General features: G+C 38.3%; 1 non-coding gene across 1 annotated transcript; it reads left to right on the forward strand.

Annotated features, from left to right (window-relative positions):
- The first annotated feature begins 806 nt into the window (after positions 1-806).
- Positions 807-879, forward strand: trnav-aac. The gene has a single exon. It is a non-coding gene; the product is annotated as a tRNA-Val (tRNA).
- The last annotated feature ends 17,987 nt before the right edge of the window (positions 880-18,866 follow it).

An 18,866-nucleotide genomic window follows, 5' to 3' on the forward strand; every position in this document is an offset into this window, starting at 1 on the left:
AGCCTTATTGTTGTTGTTTTACGTTCCTGGATCCGTCTTACGTTGCTGCTTCCTTCCTACGTATTTAAATAACATAATTGAGCATATTGTAATGAAAAAAAATTAAAATGTTTATGTAATTCTTATTAGTTAATTGTTGTTCTTAGCCTCATTGTTCTTACCTTAGATGAGCCTCAACCTCTTAGCCTCGTTGTTGTTTTAAGGTCCTGGATCTGTCTTACGTTCCTAATTCCTTCCTACGTTCCTGGATCCTGAGGTAGGTGATCATATCATCACTGTAAAGTTCTCTTTGATAGCAGGAACATGCTCAGTGCTGCTGTAAACTTTTGTCTTTCTTGGACTATATGGACTCTAATAGTTTTTTTCTTAAAAACGCATATCTTTTGCTATGGTTAGGTCTCGTATCCACACTACGCCGGCAAACGTAGTAGTGTCGATGTAGCCTTGGTAAATAATTAGCAGCTGATAGATAAATCTCCCCGTGGGGGAATCGGACCCCGGTCTTCCGCGTGACAGGCGGAGATACTGTCCACTATACTAACGAGGACTGCCCAAACCCTAGATTTGGCATGGCAGTCGCTAGGTGGCGCCATTCCAGCATTTAGGCTACAGTGAATATATGTAGAAACATTTAGATTCACTACATATTCACTGTCACTCATATCCATGACAGAGCAGCTATGACTGAATCCTGTTTAACATATCTATGTGTCAAAAATAAACATGTGAAACGGCATTTTGAACATTTGCAGTAAAATGTGATTGGTGCATTTCCCCACGAACATGCTAAAGAACCTTTTTCATCAGTTTCCGTAGTGTAGTGGTTGTCACGTTCGCCTAACACGTGAAAGGTCCCCAGTTCGAAACTGGGCAGAAACATGTTTCTTTGTTCGTGTTTACTTCACACAATCAAACTCTGCTGCATGAAAAACTCCCTGTCGTGAAATTGTGGCTAGGCCTATCGAAGTGTCCATAGTACATTCGCCAAACAAGCAAAATGTCTCTTATCCTCTCATTGTTGTTCTTAGCCTCATTGTTCTTACCTTAGCTGAGCCTCAACCTCTTAGCCTCATTGTTGTTGTTTTACGTTCCTGGATCCTGAGGTAGGTGATCATATCGTCATTGTAAAGCTCTCTTTGATAGCAGGAACATGCTCAATGCTGCTGTAAAACTTTTGTTTTTCTTGGACTATATCCACTTTAATACTGTTTTCCTTAAAAAAGCATATCTTTTGCTATGTTTAGGCCTTGTATCCACACGACTCCGGCATTTCCGCGACCCTTACACAAAGACATTTGGAAACATTGCTCACCCCGTTTAAGTTTGAAAACTGCAGGGTTGCGTTGTAGTCTGTACAGGCAGAACCAGAGAACTTTGGAAACGAATGCAGACACCCACGTCAGTCAGTTTCATCGGTTAGGTAAGCTTACATGCCTTTCAGTAGCAGTTCCACCTCATGGTTGGTCCAAGCAAATAAATCCCTGGGCTTACTTTTCGCCATTGTTGTTCTTTCTCCAAATTCTTATCAGTATTTAAATAACATAATTGAGCATATTTTAATAAAAAAATATTTCAATATTTATGTAAATTCTTATACTCTCATTGTTGTTCTTAGCCTTATTGTTCTTACCTTAGCTGAGCCTCAACCTCTTAGCCTTATTGTTGTTGTTTTACGTTCCTGGATCCATCTTACGTTCCTGCTTCCTTCCTACGTATTTAAATAACATAATTGAGCATATTGTAATGAAAAAAAATTAAAATGTTTATGTAATTCTTATTAGGTAATTGTTGTTCTTAGCCTCATTGTTCTTACCTTAGATGAGCCTCAACCTCTTAGCCTCGTTGTTGTTTTAAGGTCCTGGATCCTGAGGTAGGTGATCATATCATCACTGTAAAGCTCTCTTTGATAGCAGGAACATGCTCAGTGCTGCTGTAAAACTTTTGTCTTTCTTGGACTATATGGACTCTAATAGTTTTTTTCTTAAAAACGCATATCTTTTGCTATGGTTAGGTCTCGTATCCACACTACGCCGGCAAACGTAGTAGTGTCGATGTAGCCTTGGTAAATAATTAGCAGCTGATAGATAAATCTCCCCGTGGGGGAATCGGACCCCGGTCTTCCGCGTGACAGGCAGTGATACTGTCCACTATACTAACGAGGACTGCCCAAACCCTATATTTGGCATGGCAGTCGCTAGGTGGCGCCATTCCAGCATTTAGGCTACAGTGAATATGTGTAGAAACATTTAGATTCACTACATATTCACTGTCATTCATATCCATGACAGAGCAGCTATGACTGAATCCTGTTTAACATATCTATGTGTCAAAAATAAACACGTGAAACGGCATTTTGAACATTTGCAGTAAAATGTGATTGGTGCATTTCCCCACGAACATGCTAAAGAACCTTTTTCATCAGTTTCAGTAGTGCAGTGGTTATCACGTTCACCTAACACGCGAAAGGTCTCCAGTTTGAAACTGGGCGGAAACATGTTTCTTTGTTCGTGTTTGCTTCACACAATCAAACTCTGCTGAGTGAAAATCTCAATAACCTGCATGAAAAACGCCCTGTCATGAAATTGTGGCTAGACGTATCGAAGTGTCCATAGTACATTCGCCAAACAAGCAAAATGTCTCTTATCCTCTCATTGTTGTTCTTAGCCTCATTGTTCTTACCTTAGCTGAGCCTCAACCTCTTAGCCTCATTGTTGTTAATTTACGTTCCTGGATCCGTCTTACGTTCCTGCTTCCTTCCTACGTATTTAAATGACATAATTGAGCATATTGTAATAAAAAAATATTTAAATGTTTATGTAATTCTTATACTCTAATTGTTGTTCTTAGCCTCATTGTTCTTACCTTAGCTGAGCCTCAACCTCATTATTGTTGTTTTACGTTCCTGGATCCTGAGGTAGGTGATCATATCGTCATTGTAAAGCTCTCTTTGATAGCAGGAACATGCTCAATGCTGCTATAAAACTTTTGTCTTTCTTGGACTATATCCACTTTAATACTGTTTTCCTTAAAAAAGCATATCTTTTGCTATGTTTAGGCCTTGTATCCACACGACGAAAACTGCAGGGTTGCATTGTATTCTGTACAGGCAGAACCGGAGAACTTTGGAAACGAATGCAGACACCCACGTCAGTCAGTTTCATCGGTTAGGTAAGCTTACATGCCTTTCAGTAGCAGTTCCACCTCATGGTTGGTCCAAGCAAGTAAATCCCTGGGCTTACTTTTCGCCATTGTTGTTCTTTCTCCAAATTCTTATCAGTATTTAAATAACATAATTGAGCATATTTTAATAAAAAAATATTTCAATATTTATGTAAATTCTTATACTCTCATTGTTGTTCTTAGCCTCATTGTTCTTACCGTAGCTGAGCCTCAACCTCTTAGCCTCAATGTTGTTGTTTTACGTTCCTGGATCGGTCTTACGTTCCTGCTTCCTTCCTACGTATTTAAATAACATCATTGAGCATATTGTAATAAAAAAAAATTGTGTTTATGTAATTCTTATTAGCTAATTGTTGTTCTTAGCCTCATTGTGCTTACCTTAGATGAGCCTCAACCTCTAAGCCTCGTTGTTGTTTTAAGGTCCTGGATCTGTCTTACGTTCCTAATTCCTTCCTACGTTCCTGGATCCTGAGGTAGGTGATCATATCATCACTGTAAAGTTCTCTTTGATAGCAGGAACATGCTCAGTGCTGCTGTAAAACTTTTGTCTTTCTTGGACTATATGGACTCTAATAGTTTTTTTTCTTAAAAACGCATATCTTTTGCTATGGTTAGGTCTCGTATTCACACTACGCCGGCAAACGTAGTAGTGTCGATGTAGCCTTGGTAAATAATTAGCAGCTGATAGATAAATCTCCCCGTCGGGGAATCGGAACCCGGTCTTAAGCGTAACAGGCGGAGATACTGTCCACTATACTAACGAGGTCTGCCCAAACCCTAGATTTGGCTTGGCACTCGCTAGGTGGCGCCATTCCAGCATTTAGGCTACAGTGAATATATGTAGAAACATTTAGATTTACTACAAATTCACTGTCACTCATATCCATGACAGAGCAGCTATGACTGAATCCTGTTTAACATATCTACGTGTCAAAAATAAACATGTTAAACGGCATTGTGAACATTTGCAGTAAAATGTGATTGGTGCATTTCCCCACAAACATGCTAAAGAACCCTTTTCATCAGTTTCCGTAGTGTAGTGTTTATCACGTTCGCCTCACACGTGAAAGGTTCCCTGTTTGAAACTGGGCGGAAACACATTTCTTTGTTCGTGTTTACTTCGCACAATCAAACTCTGCTGAGTTAAAATCTCAATTACTTGAATGGAAAACTCCCTGTCGTGAAATTGTGGCTAGGCCTACCGAAGTGTGCATAGTACATTCACCTAACACTCAAAATGTCTCTTATACTCTCATTGTTGTTCTTAGCCTCATTGTTCTTACCATAGCTGAGCCTCAACGTCTTATCCTCATTGTTGTTGTTTTACGTTCCTGGATCTTTCTTACATTCCTGCTTGCTTCCTTCCTTCCTTCCGTCCTTCCTTCCTTCCTTCCTTCCTAAGAACTGTAAAACGTTTGTCTTTCGTGGACTATATCCACTTTAATACTGTTTTCCTTAAAAAAGCATATCTTTTGCTATGTTTAGGCCTTGTATCCACACGACTCCGGCATTTCCGCGACCATTACACAAAGACATTTGGAAACATTGCTCACCCCGTTTAAGTTTGAAAACTGCAGGGTTGCGTTGTAGTCTGTACAGGCAGAACCGGAGAACTTTGGAAACGAATGCAGACACCCACGTCAGTCAGTTTCATCAGTTAGGTAAGCTTACATGCCTTTCAGTAGCAGTTCCACCTCATGGTTGGTCCAAGCAAATAAATCCCTGGGCTTACTTTTCGCCATTGTTGTTCTTTCTCCAATTTCTTATCAGTATTTAGATAACATAAGTGAGCATATTTTAGTAAAAAAATATTTCAATGTTTATGTATATTCTTATACTCACATTGTTGTTCTTAGCCTTATTGTTCTTACCTTAGCTGAGCCTCAACCTCTTAGCCTCATTGTTGTTGTTTTACGTTCCTGGATCTGTCTTGCGTTCCTGCTTCCTTCCTACGTATTTAAATAAGATAATTGAGCATATTGTAAAATAAAAATATTTAAATGTTTATGTAATTCTTATAGTCTAATTGTTGTTCTTAGCCTCATTGTTCTTACCTTAGCTGAGCCTCAACCTCTTAGCCTCATTGTTGTTGTTTTACGTTCCTGGATCCTGAGGTAGGTGATCATATCGTCATTGTAAAGCTCTCTTTGATAGCAGGAACATGCTCAATGCTGCTGTAAAACTTTTGTCTTTCTTGGACTATATCCACTTTAAAATACTGTTTTCCTTAAAAAAGCATATCTTTTGCAATGTTTAGGCCTTGTATCCACACGACTCCGGCATTTCCGCGACCATTACACAAAGACATTTGGAAACATTGATCACCCCGTTTAAGTTTGAAAACTGCAGGGTTGCGTTGTAGTCTGTACAGGCAGAACCGGAGAACTTCGGAAACGAATGCAGACACCCACGTCAGTCAGTTTCATCAGTTAGGTAAGCTTACATGCCTTTCAGTAGCAGTTCCACCTCATGGTTGGTCCAAGCAAATAAATCCCTGGGCTTACTTTTCGCCATTGTTGTTCTTTCTCCAAATTCTTATCAGTATTTAGATAGCATAAGTGAGCATATTTTAATAAAAAAATATTTCAATGTTTATGTATATTCTTATACTCTCATTGTTGTTCTTAGCCTTATTGTTCTTACCTTAGCTAAGCCTCAACCTCTTAGCCTTATTGTTGTTGTTTTACGTTCCTGGATCGGTCTTACGTTCCTGCTTCCTTCCTACGTATTTAAATAACATAATTGAGCATATTGTAATAAAAAAAATTAAAATGTTTATGTAATTCTTATTAGCTAATTGTTGTTCTTAGCCTCATTGTTCTTACCATAGCTGAGCCTCAACGTCTTATCCTCATTGTTGTTGTTTTACGTTCCTGGATCTTTCTTACATTCCTGCTTGCTTCCTTCCTTCCTTCCGTCCTTCCTTCCTTCCTTCCTTCCTAAGAACTGTAAAACGTTTGTCTTTCGTGGACTATATCCACTTTAATACTGTTTTCCTTAAAAAAGCATATCTTTTGCTATGTTTAGGCCTTGTATCCACACGACTCCGGCATTTCCGCGACCATTACACAAAGACATTTGGAAACATTGCTCACCCCGTTTAAGTTTGAAAACTGCAGGGTTGCGTTGTAGTCTGTACAGGCAGAACCGGAGAACTTTGGAAACGAATGCAGACACCCACGTCAGTCAGTTTCATCAGTTAGGTAAGCTTACATGCCTTTCAGTAGCAGTTCCACCTCATGGTTGGTCCAAGCAAATAAATCCCTGGGCTTACTTTTCGCCATTGTTGTTCTTTCTCCAATTTCTTATCAGTATTTAGATAACATAAGTGAGCATATTTTAGTAAAAAATATTTCAATGTTTATGTATATTCTTATACTCACATTGTTGTTCTTAGCCTTATTGTTCTTACCTTAGCTGAGCCTCAACCTCTTAGCCTCATTGTTGTTGTTTTACGTTCCTGGATCTGTCTTGCGTTCCTGCTTCCTTCCTACGTATTTAAATAAGATAATTGAGCATATTGTAAAATAAAAATATTTAAATGTTTATGTAATTCTTATAGTCTAATTGTTGTTCTTAGCCTCATTGTTCTTACCTTAGCTGAGCCTCAACCTCTTAGCCTCATTGTTGTTGTTTTACGTTCCTGGATCCTGAGGTAGGTGATCATATCGTCATTGTAAAGCTCTCTTTGATAGCAGGAACATGCTCAATGCTGCTGTAAAACTTTTGTCTTTCTTGGACTATATCCACTTTAAAATACTGTTTTCCTTAAAAAAGCATATCTTTTGCAATGTTTAGGCCTTGTATCCACACGACTCCGGCATTTCCGCGACCATTACACAAAGACATTTGGAAACATTGATCACCCCGTTTAAGTTTGAAAACTGCAGGGTTGCGTTGTAGTCTGTACAGGCAGAACCGGAGAACTTCGGAAACGAATGCAGACACCCACGTCAGTCAGTTTCATCAGTTAGGTAAGCTTACATGCCTTTCAGTAGCAGTTCCACCTCATGGTTGGTCCAAGCAAATAAATCCCTGGGCTTACTTTTCGCCATTGTTGTTCTTTCTCCAAATTCTTATCAGTATTTAGATAGCATAAGTGAGCATATTTTAATAAAAAAATATTTCAATGTTTATGTATATTCTTATACTCTCATTGTTGTTCTTAGCCTTATTGTTCTTACCTTAGCTAAGCCTCAACCTCTTAGCCTTATTGTTGTTGTTTTACGTTCCTGGATCGGTCTTACGTTCCTGCTTCCTTCCTACGTATTTAAATAACATAATTGAGCATATTGTAATAAAAAAAATTAAAATGTTTATGTAATTCTTATTAGCTAATTGTTGTTCTTAGCCTCATTGTTCTTACCATAGCTGAGCCTCAACGTCTTATCCTCATTGTTGTTGTTTTACGTTCCTGGATCTTTCTTACATTCCTGCTTGCTTCCTTCCTTCCTTCCGTCCTTCCTTCCTTCCTTCCTTCCTAAGAACTGTAAAACGTTTGTCTTTCGTGGACTATATCCACTTTAATACTGTTTTCCTTAAAAAAGCATATCTTTTGCTATGTTTAGGCCTTGTATCCACACGACTCCGGCATTTCCGCGACCATTACACAAAGACATTTGGAAACATTGCTCACCCCGTTTAAGTTTGAAAACTGCAGGGTTGCGTTGTAGTCTGTACAGGCAGAACCGGAGAACTTTGGAAACGAATGCAGACACCCACGTCAGTCAGTTTCATCAGTTAGGTAAGCTTACATGCCTTTCAGTAGCAGTTCCACCTCATGGTTGGTCCAAGCAAATAAATCCCTGGGCTTACTTTTCGCCATTGTTGTTCTTTCTCCAATTTCTTATCAGTATTTAGATAACATAAGTGAGCATATTTTAGTAAAAAAATATTTCAATGTTTATGTATATTCTTATACTCACATTGTTGTTCTTAGCCTTATTGTTCTTACCTTAGCTGAGCCTCAACCTCTTAGCCTCATTGTTGTTGTTTTACGTTCCTGGATCTGTCTTGCGTTCCTGCTTCCTTCCTACGTATTTAAATAAGATAATTGAGCATATTGTAAAATAAAAATATTTAAATGTTTATGTAATTCTTATAGTCTAATTGTTGTTCTTAGCCTCATTGTTCTTACCTTAGCTGAGCCTCAACCTCTTAGCCTCATTGTTGTTGTTTTACGTTCCTGGATCCTGAGGTAGGTGATCATATCGTCATTGTAAAGCTCTCTTTGATAGCAGGAACATGCTCAATGCTGCTGTAAAACTTTTGTCTTTCTTGGACTATATCCACTTTAAAATACTGTTTTCCTTAAAAAAGCATATCTTTTGCAATGTTTAGGCCTTGTATCCACACGACTCCGGCATTTCCGCGACCATTACACAAAGACATTTGGAAACATTGATCACCCCGTTTAAGTTTGAAAACTGCAGGGTTGCGTTGTAGTCTGTACAGGCAGAACCGGAGAACTTCGGAAACGAATGCAGACACCCACGTCAGTCAGTTTCATCAGTTAGGTAAGCTTACATGCCTTTCAGTAGCAGTTCCACCTCATGGTTGGTCCAAGCAAATAAATCCCTGGGCTTACTTTTCGCCATTGTTGTTCTTTCTCCAAATTCTTATCAGTATTTAGATAGCATAAGTGAGCATATTTTAATAAAAAAATATTTCAATGTTTATGTATATTCTTATACTCTCATTGTTGTTCTTAGCCTTATTGTTCTTACCTTAGCTAAGCCTCAACCTCTTAGCCTTATTGTTGTTGTTTTACGTTCCTGGATCGGTCTTACGTTCCTGCTTCCTTCCTACGTATTTAAATAACATAATTGAGCATATTGTAATAAAAAAAAATTAAAATGTTTATGTAATTCTTATTAGCTAATTGTTGTTCTTAGCCTCATTGTTCTTACCATAGCTGAGCCTCAACGTCTTATCCTCATTGTTGTTGTTTTACGTTCCTGGATCTTTCTTACATTCCTGCTTGCTTCCTTCCTTCCTTCCGTCCTTCCTTCCTTCCTTCCTTCCTAAGAACTGTAAAACGTTTGTCTTTCGTGGACTATATCCACTTTAATACTGTTTTCCTTAAAAAAGCATATCTTTTGCTATGTTTAGGCCTTGTATCCACACGACTCCGGCATTTCCGCGACCATTACACAAAGACATTTGGAAACATTGCTCACCCCGTTTAAGTTTGAAAACTGCAGGGTTGCGTTGTAGTCTGTACAGGCAGAACCGGAGAACTTTGGAAACGAATGCAGACACCCACGTCAGTCAGTTTCATCAGTTAGGTAAGCTTACATGCCTTTCAGTAGCAGTTCCACCTCATGGTTGGTCCAAGCAAATAAATCCCTGGGCTTACTTTTCGCCATTGTTGTTCTTTCTCCAATTTCTTATCAGTATTTAGATAACATAAGTGAGCATATTTTAGTAAAAAAATATTTCAATGTTTATGTATATTCTTATACTCACATTGTTGTTCTTAGCCTTATTGTTCTTACCTTAGCTGAGCCTCAACCTCTTAGCCTCATTGTTGTTGTTTTACGTTCCTGGATCTGTCTTGCGTTCCTGCTTCCTTCCTACGTATTTAAATAAGATAATTGAGCATATTGTAAAATAAAAATATTTAAATGTTTATGTAATTCTTATAGTCTAATTGTTGTTCTTAGCCTCATTGTTCTTACCTTAGCTGAGCCTCAACCTCTTAGCCTCATTGTTGTTGTTTTACGTTCCTGGATCCTGAGGTAGGTGATCATATCGTCATTGTAAAGCTCTCTTTGATAGCAGGAACATGCTCAATGCTGCTGTAAAACTTTTGTCTTTCTTGGACTATATCCACTTTAAAATACTGTTTTCCTTAAAAAAGCATATCTTTTGCAATGTTTAGGCCTTGTATCCACACGACTCCGGCATTTCCGCGACCATTACACAAAGACATTTGGAAACATTGATCACCCCGTTTAAGTTTGAAAACTGCAGGGTTGCGTTGTAGTCTGTACAGGCAGAACCGGAGAACTTCGGAAACGAATGCAGACACCCACGTCAGTCAGTTTCATCAGTTAGGTAAGCTTACATGCCTTTCAGTAGCAGTTCCACCTCATGGTTGGTCCAAGCAAATAAATCCCTGGGCTTACTTTTCGCCATTGTTGTTCTTTCTCCAAATTCTTATCAGTATTTAGATAGCATAAGTGAGCATATTTTAATAAAAAAATATTTCAATGTTTATGTATATTCTTATACTCTCATTGTTGTTCTTAGCCTTATTGTTCTTACCTTAGCTAAGCCTCAACCTCTTAGCCTTATTGTTGTTGTTTTACGTTCCTGGATCGGTCTTACGTTCCTGCTTCCTTCCTACGTATTTAAATAACATAATTGAGCATATTGTAATAAAAAAAAATTAAAATGTTTATGTAATTCTTATTAGCTAATTGTTGTTCTTAGCCTCATTGTTCTTACCATAGCTGAGCCTCAACGTCTTATCCTCATTGTTGTTGTTTTACGTTCCTGGATCTTTCTTACATTCCTGCTTGCTTCCTTCCTTCCTTCCGTCCTTCCTTCCTTCCTTCCTTCCTAAGAACTGTAAAACGTTTGTCTTTCGTGGACTATATCCACTTTAATACTGTTTTCCTTAAAAAAGCATATCTTTTGCTATGTTTAGGCCTTGTATCCACACGACTCCGGCATTTCCGCGACCATTACACAAAGACATTTGGAAACATTGCTCACCCCGTTTAAGTTTGAAAACTGCAGGGTTGCGTTGTAGTCTGTACAGGCAGAACCGGAGAACTTTGGAAACGAATGCAGACACCCACGTCAGTCAGTTTCATCAGTTAGGTAAGCTTACATGCCTTTCAGTAGCAGTTCCACCTCATGGTTGGTCCAAGCAAATAAATCCCTGGGCTTACTTTTCGCCATTGTTGTTCTTTCTCCAATTTCTTATCAGTATTTAGATAACATAAGTGAGCATATTTTAGTAAAAAATATTTCAATGTTTATGTATATTCTTATACTCACATTGTTGTTCTTAGCCTTATTGTTCTTACCTTAGCTGAGCCTCAACCTCTTAGCCTCATTGTTGTTGTTTTACGTTCCTGGATCTGTCTTGCGTTCCTGCTTCCTTCCTACGTATTTAAATAAGATAATTGAGCATATTGTAAAATAAAAATATTTAAATGTTTATGTAATTCTTATAGTCTAATTGTTGTTCTTAGCCTCATTGTTCTTACCTTAGCTGAGCCTCAACCTCTTAGCCTCATTGTTGTTGTTTTACGTTCCTGGATCCTGAGGTAGGTGATCATATCGTCATTGTAAAGCTCTCTTTGATAGCAGGAACATGCTCAATGCTGCTGTAAAACTTTTGTCTTTCTTGGACTATATCCACTTTAAAATACTGTTTTCCTTAAAAAAGCATATCTTTTGCAATGTTTAGGCCTTGTATCCACACGACTCCGGCATTTCCGCGACCATTACACAAAGACATTTGGAAACATTGATCACCCCGTTTAAGTTTGAAAACTGCAGGGTTGCGTTGTAGTCTGTACAGGCAGAACCGGAGAACTTCGGAAACGAATGCAGACACCCACGTCAGTCAGTTTCATCAGTTAGGTAAGCTTACATGCCTTTCAGTAGCAGTTCCACCTCATGGTTGGTCCAAGCAAATAAATCCCTGGGCTTACTTTTCGCCATTGTTGTTCTTTCTCCAAATTCTTATCAGTATTTAGATAGCATAAGTGAGCATATTTTAATAAAAAATATTTCAATGTTTATGTATATTCTTATACTCTCATTGTTGTTCTTAGCCTTATTGTTCTTACCTTAGCTAAGCCTCAACCTCTTAGCCTTATTGTTGTTGTTTTACGTTCCTGGATCGGTCTTACGTTCCTGCTTCCTTCCTACGTATTTAAATAACATAATTGAGCATATTGTAATAAAAAAAAATTAAAATGTTTATGTAATTCTTATTAGCTAATTGTTGTTCTTAGCCTCATTGTGCTTACCTTAGATGAGCCTCAACCTCTAAGCCTCGTTGTTGTTTTAAGGTCCTGGATCTGTCTTACGTTCCTAATTCCTTCCTACGTTCCTGGATCCTGAGGTAGGTGATCATATCATCACTGTAAAGTTCTCTTTGATAGCAGGAACATGCTCAGTGCTGCTGTAAAACTTTTGTCTTTCTTGGACTATATGGACTCTAATAGTTTTTTTCTTAAAAACGCATATCTTTTGCTATGGTTAGGTCTCGTATTCACACTACGCCGGCAAACGTAGTAGTGTCGATGTAGCCTTGGTAAATAATTAGCAGCTGATAGATAAATCTCCCCGTGGGGGAATCGGACCCCGGTCTTAAGCGTAACAGGCGGAGATACTGTCCACTATACTAACGAGGTCTGCCCAAACCCTAGATTTGGCTTGGCACTCGCTAGGTGGCGCCATTCCAGCATTTAGGCTACAGTGAATATATGTAGAAACATTTAGATTTACTACAAATTCACTGTCACTCATATCCATGACAGAGCAGCTATGACTGAATCCTGTTTAACATATCTACGTGTCAAAAATAAACATGTTAAACGGCATTGTGAACATTTACAGTAAAATGTGAGTGGTGCATTTCCCCACGAACATGCTAAAGAACCCTTTTCATCAGTTTCCGTAGTGTAGTGTTTATCACGTTCGCCTCACACGTGAAAGGTTCCCTGTTTGAAACTGGGAGGAAACACATTTCTTTGTTTGTGTTTACTTCGCACAATCAAACTCTGCTGAGTTAAAATCTCAATTACTTGAATGGAAAACTCCCTGTCGTGAAATTGTGGCTAGGCCTACCGAAGTGTGCATAGTACATTCACCTAACACGCAAAATGTCTCTTATACTCTCATTGTTGTTCTTAGCCTCATTGTTCTTACCATAGCTGAGCCTCAACCTCTTATCCTCATTGTTGTTGTTTTACGTTCCTGGATCTTTCTTACATTCCTGCTTCCTTCCTTCCTTCCTTCCGTCCTTCCTTCCTTCCTTCCTTCCTAAGAACTGTAAAACGTTTGTCTTTCGTGGACTATATCCACTTTAATACTGTTTTCCTTAAAAAAGCATATCTTTTGCTATGTTTACGCCTTGTATCCACACGACTCCGGCATTTCCGCGACCCTTACACAAAGACATTTGGAAACATTGCTCACCCCGTTTAAGTTTGAAAACTGCAGGGTTGCGTTGTAGTCTGTACAGGCAGAACCGGAGAACTTTGGAAATGAATGCAGACACCCACGTCAGTCAGTTTCATCGGTTAGGTAAGCTTACATGCCTTTCAGTAGCAGTTCCACCTCATGGTTGGTCCAAGCAAATAAATCCCTGGGCTGACTTTTCGCCATTGTTGTTCTTTCTCCAAATTCTTATCAGTATTTAAATAACATAATTGAGCATATTTTAATAAAAAAATATTTCAATGTTTATGTATATTCTTATACTCTCATTGTTGTTCTTAGCCTTATTGTTCTTACCTTAGCTGAGCCTCAACCGCTTAGCCTCATTGTTGTTGTTTTACATTCCTGGATCTGTCTTGCGTTCCTGCTTCCTTCCTACGTATTTAAATAAAATAATTGAGCATATTGTAAAATAAAAATATTTAAATGTTTATGTAATTCTTATAGTCTAATTGTTGTTCTTAGCCTCATTGTTCTTACCTTAGCTGAGCCTCAACCTCTTAGCCTCATTGTTGTTGTTTTACGTTCCTGGATCCTGAGGTAGGTGATCATATAGTCATTGTAAAGCTCTTTTGATAGCAGGGACATGCTCAATGCTGCTGTAAAACTTTTGTCTTTCTTGGACTATATCCACTTTAATACTGTTTTCCTTAAAAAAGCATATCTTTTGCTATGTTTAGGCCTTGTATCCACACGACTCCGGCATTTCCGCGACCCTTACACAAAGACATTTGGAAACATTGCTCACCCCGTTTAAGTTTGAAAACTGCAGGGTTGCGTTGTAGTCTGTACAGGCAGAACCGGAGAACTTTGGAAACGAATGCAGACACCCACGTCAGTCAGTTTCATCGGTTAGGAAAGCTTCCATGCCTTTCAGTAGCAGTTCCACCTCATGGTTGGTCCAAGCAAGTAAATCCCTGGGCTTACTTTTCGCCATTGTTGTTCTTTCTCAAATTTCTTATCAGTATTTAGATAACATAAGTGAGCATATTTTAGTAAAAAAATATTTCAATGTTTATGTATATTCTTATACTCTCATTGTTGTTCTTAGCTTTATTGTTCTTACCTTAGCTGAGCCTCAACCTCTTAGCCTTATTGTTGTTGTTTTACGTTCCTGGATCTGTCTTACGTTCCTGCTTCCTTCCTACGTATTTAAATAACATAATTGAGCATATTGTAATAAAAAATATTTAAATGTTTATGTAATTCTTATACTCTAATTGTTGTTCTTAGCCTCATTGTTCTTACCTTAGCTGAGCCTCAACCTCATTGTTGTTGTTTTACGTTCCTGGATCCTGAGGTAGGTGATCATATCGTCATTGTAAAGCTCTCTTTGATAGCAGGAACATGCTCAATGCTGCTGTAAAACTTTTGTCTTTCTTGGACTATATCCACTTTAATACTGTTTTCCTTAAAAAAGCATATCTTTTGCAATGTTTAGGCCTTGTATCCACACGACTCCGGCATTTCCGCGACCATTTCACAAAGACATTTGGAAACATTGATCACCCCGTTTAAGTTTGAAAACTGCAGGGTTGCGTTGTAGTCTGTACAGGCAGAACCGGAGAACTTTGGAAACGAATGCAGACACCCACGTCAGTCAGTTTCATCGGTTAGGAAAGCTTCCATGCCTTTCAGTAGCAGTTCCACCTCATGGTTGGTCCAAGCAAGTAAATCCCTGGGCTTACTTTTCGCCATTGTTGTTCTTTCTCAAATTTCTTATCAGTATTTAGATAACATAAGTGAGCATATTTTAGTAAAAAAATATTTCAATGTTTATGTATATTCTTATACTCTCATTGTTGTTCTTAGCTTTATTGTTCTTACCTTAGCTGAGCCTCAACCTCTTAGCCTTATTGTTGTTGTTTTACGTTCCTGGATCTGTCTTACGTTCCTGCTTCCTTCCTACGTATTTAAATAACATAATTGAGCATATTGTAATAAAAAATATTTAAATGTTTATGTAATTCTTATACTCTAATTGTTGTTCTTAGCCTCATTGTTCTTACCTTAGCTGAGCCTCAACCTCATTGTTGTTGTTTTACGTTCCTGGATCCTGAGGTAGGTGATCATATCGTCATTGTAAAGCTCTCTTTGATAGCAGGAACATGCTCAATGCTGCTGTAAAACTTTTGTCTTTCTTGGACTATATCCACTTTAATACTGTTTTCCTTAAAAAAGCATATCTTTTGCAATGTTTAGGCCTTGTATCCACACGACTCCGGCATTTCCGCGACCATTTCACAAAGACATTTGGAAACATTGATCACCCCGTTTAAGTTTGAAAACTGCAGGGTTGCGTTGTAGTCTGTACAGGCAGAACCGGAGAACTTTGGAAACGAATGCAGACACCCACGTCAGTCAGTTTCATCAGTTAGGAAAGCTTACATGCCTTTCAGTAGCAGTTCCACCTCATGGTTGGTCCAAGCAAATAAATCCCTGGGCTTACTTTTCGCCATTGTTGTTCTTTCTCCAAATTCTTATCAGTATTTAGATAGCATAAGTGAGCATATTTTAATAAAAAAATATTTCAATGTTTATGTATATTCTTATACTCTCATTGTTGTTCTTAGCCTTATTGTTCTTACCTTAGCTAAGCCTCAACCTCTTAGCCTTATTGTTGTTGTTTTACGTTCCTGGATCCGTCTTACGTTCCTGCTTCCTTCCTACGTATTTAAATAACATAATTGAGCATATTGTAATAAAAAAAAATTAAAATGTTTATGTAATTCTTATACTCTCATTGTTGTTCTTAGCCTTATTGTTCTTACCTTAGCTAAGCCTCAACCTCTTAGCCTTATTGTTGTTGTTTTACGTTCCTGTATCCGTCTTACGTTCCTGCTTCCTTCCTACGTATTTGAATAACATAATTGAGCATATTGTAAAATAAAAATATTTAAATGTTTATGTAATTCTTATAGTCTAATTGTTGTTCTTAGCCTCATTGTTCTTACCTTAGCTGAGCCTCAACCTCTTAGCCTCATTGTTGTTGTTTTACGTTCCTGGATCCTGAGGTAGGTGATCATATCGTCATTGTAAAGCTCTCTTTGATAGCAGGAACATGCTCAATGCTGCTGTAAAACTTTTGTCTTTCTTGGACTATATCCACTTTAAAATACTGTTTTCCTTAAAAAAGCATATCTTTTGCAATGTTTAGGCCTTGTATCCACACGACTCCGGCATTTCCGCGACCATTACACAAAGACATTTGGAAACATTGATCACCCCGTTTAAGTTTGAAAACTGCAGGGTTGCGTTGTAGTCTGTACAGGCAGAACCGGAGAACTTCGGAAACGAATGCAGACACCCACGTCAGTCAGTTTCATCAGTTAGGTAAGCTTACATGCCTTTCAGTAGCAGTTCCACCTCATGGTTGGTCCAAGCAAATAAATCCCTGGGCTTACTTTTCGCCATTGTTGTTCTTTCTCCAAATTCTTATCAGTATTTAGATAGCATAAGTGAGCATATTTTAATAAAAAAATATTTCAATGTTTATGTATATTCTTATACTCTCATTGTTGTTCTTAGCCTTATTGTTCTTACCTTAGCTAAGCCTCAACCTCTTAGCCTTATTGTTGTTGTTTTACGTTCCTGGATCGGTCTTACGTTCCTGCTTCCTTCCTACGTATTTAAATAACATAATTGAGCATATTGTAATAAAAAAAAATTAAAATGTTTATGTAATTCTTATTAGCTAATTGTTGTTCTTAGCCTCATTGTGCTTACCTTAGATGAGCCTCAACCTCTAAGCCTCGTTGTTGTTTTAAGGTCCTGGATCTGTCTTACGTTCCTAATTCCTTCCTACGTTCCTGGATCCTGAGGTAGGTGATCATATCATCACTGTAAAGTTCTCTTTGATAGCAGGAACATGCTCAGTGCTGCTGTAAAACTTTTGTCTTTCTTGGACTATATGGACTCTAATAGTTTTTTTCTTAAAAACGCATATCTTTTGCTATGGTTAGGTCTCGTATTCACACTACGCCGGCAAACGTAGTAGTGTCGATGTAGCCTTGGTAAATAATTAGCAGCTGATAGATAAATCTCCCCGTGGGGGAATCGGACCCCGGTCTTAAGCGTAACAGGCGGAGATACTGTCCACTATACTAACGAGGTCTGCCCAAACCCTAGATTTGGCTTGGCACTCGCTAGGTGGCGCCATTCCAGCATTTAGGCTACAGTGAATATATGTAGAAACATTTAGATTTACTACAAATTCACTGTCACTCATATCCATGACAGAGCAGCTATGACTGAATCCTGTTTAACATATCTACGTGTCAAAAATAAACATGTTAAACGGCATTGTGAACATTTACAGTAAAATGTGAGTGGTGCATTTCCCCACGAACATGCTAAAGAACCCTTTTCATCAGTTTCCGTAGTGTAGTGTTTATCACGTTCGCCTCACACGTGAAAGGTTCCCTGTTTGAAACTGGGAGGAAACACATTTCTTTGTTTGTGTTTACTTCGCACAATCAAACTCTGCTGAGTTAAAATCTCAATTACTTGAATGGAAAACTCCCTGTCGTGAAATTGTGGCTAGGCCTACCGAAGTGTGCATAGTACATTCACCTAACACGCAAAATGTCTCTTATACTCTCATTGTTGTTCTTAGCCTCATTGTTCTTACCATAGCTGAGCCTCAACCTCTTATCCTCATTGTTGTTGTTTTACGTTCCTGGATCTTTCTTACATTCCTGCTTCCTTCCTTCCTTCCTTCCGTCCTTCCTTCCTTCCTTCCTTCCTAAGAACTGTAAAACGTTTGTCTTTCGTGGACTATATCCACTTTAATACTGTTTTCCTTAAAAAAGCATATCTTTTGCTATGTTTACGCCTTGTATCCACACGACTCCGGCATTTCCGCGACCCTTACACAAAGACATTTGGAAACATTGCTCACCCCGTTTAAGTTTGAAAACTGCAGGGTTGCGTTGTAGTCTGTACAGGCAGAACCGGAGAACTTTGGAAATGAATGCAGACACCCACGTCAGTCAGTTTCATCGGTTAGGTAAGCTTACATGCCTTTCAGTAGCAGTTCCACCTCATGGTTGGTCCAAGCAAATAAATCCCTGGGCTGACTTTTCGCCATTGTTGTTCTTTCTCCAAATTCTTATCAGTATTTAAATAACATAATTGAGCATATTTTAATAAAAAAATATTTCAATGTTTATGTATATTCTTATACTCTCATTGTTGTTCTTAGCCTTATTGTTCTTACCTTAGCTGAGCCTCAACCGCTTAGCCTCATTGTTGTTGTTTTACATTCCTGGATCTGTCTTGCGTTCCTGCTTCCTTCCTACGTATTTAAATAAAATAATTGAGCATATTGTAAAATAAAAATATTTAAATGTTTATGTAATTCTTATAGTCTAATTGTTGTTCTTAGCCTCATTGTTCTTACCTTAGCTGAGCCTCAACCTCTTAGCCTCATTGTTGTTGTTTTACGTTCCTGGATCCTGAGGTAGGTGATCATATAGTCATTGTAAAGCTCTTTTGAT

Source organism: Sander lucioperca, chromosome 19 (genome assembly GCF_008315115.2).
Source record: "Sander lucioperca isolate FBNREF2018 chromosome 19, SLUC_FBN_1.2, whole genome shotgun sequence".
NCBI lineage: Eukaryota > Metazoa > Chordata > Actinopteri > Perciformes > Percidae > Sander > Sander lucioperca.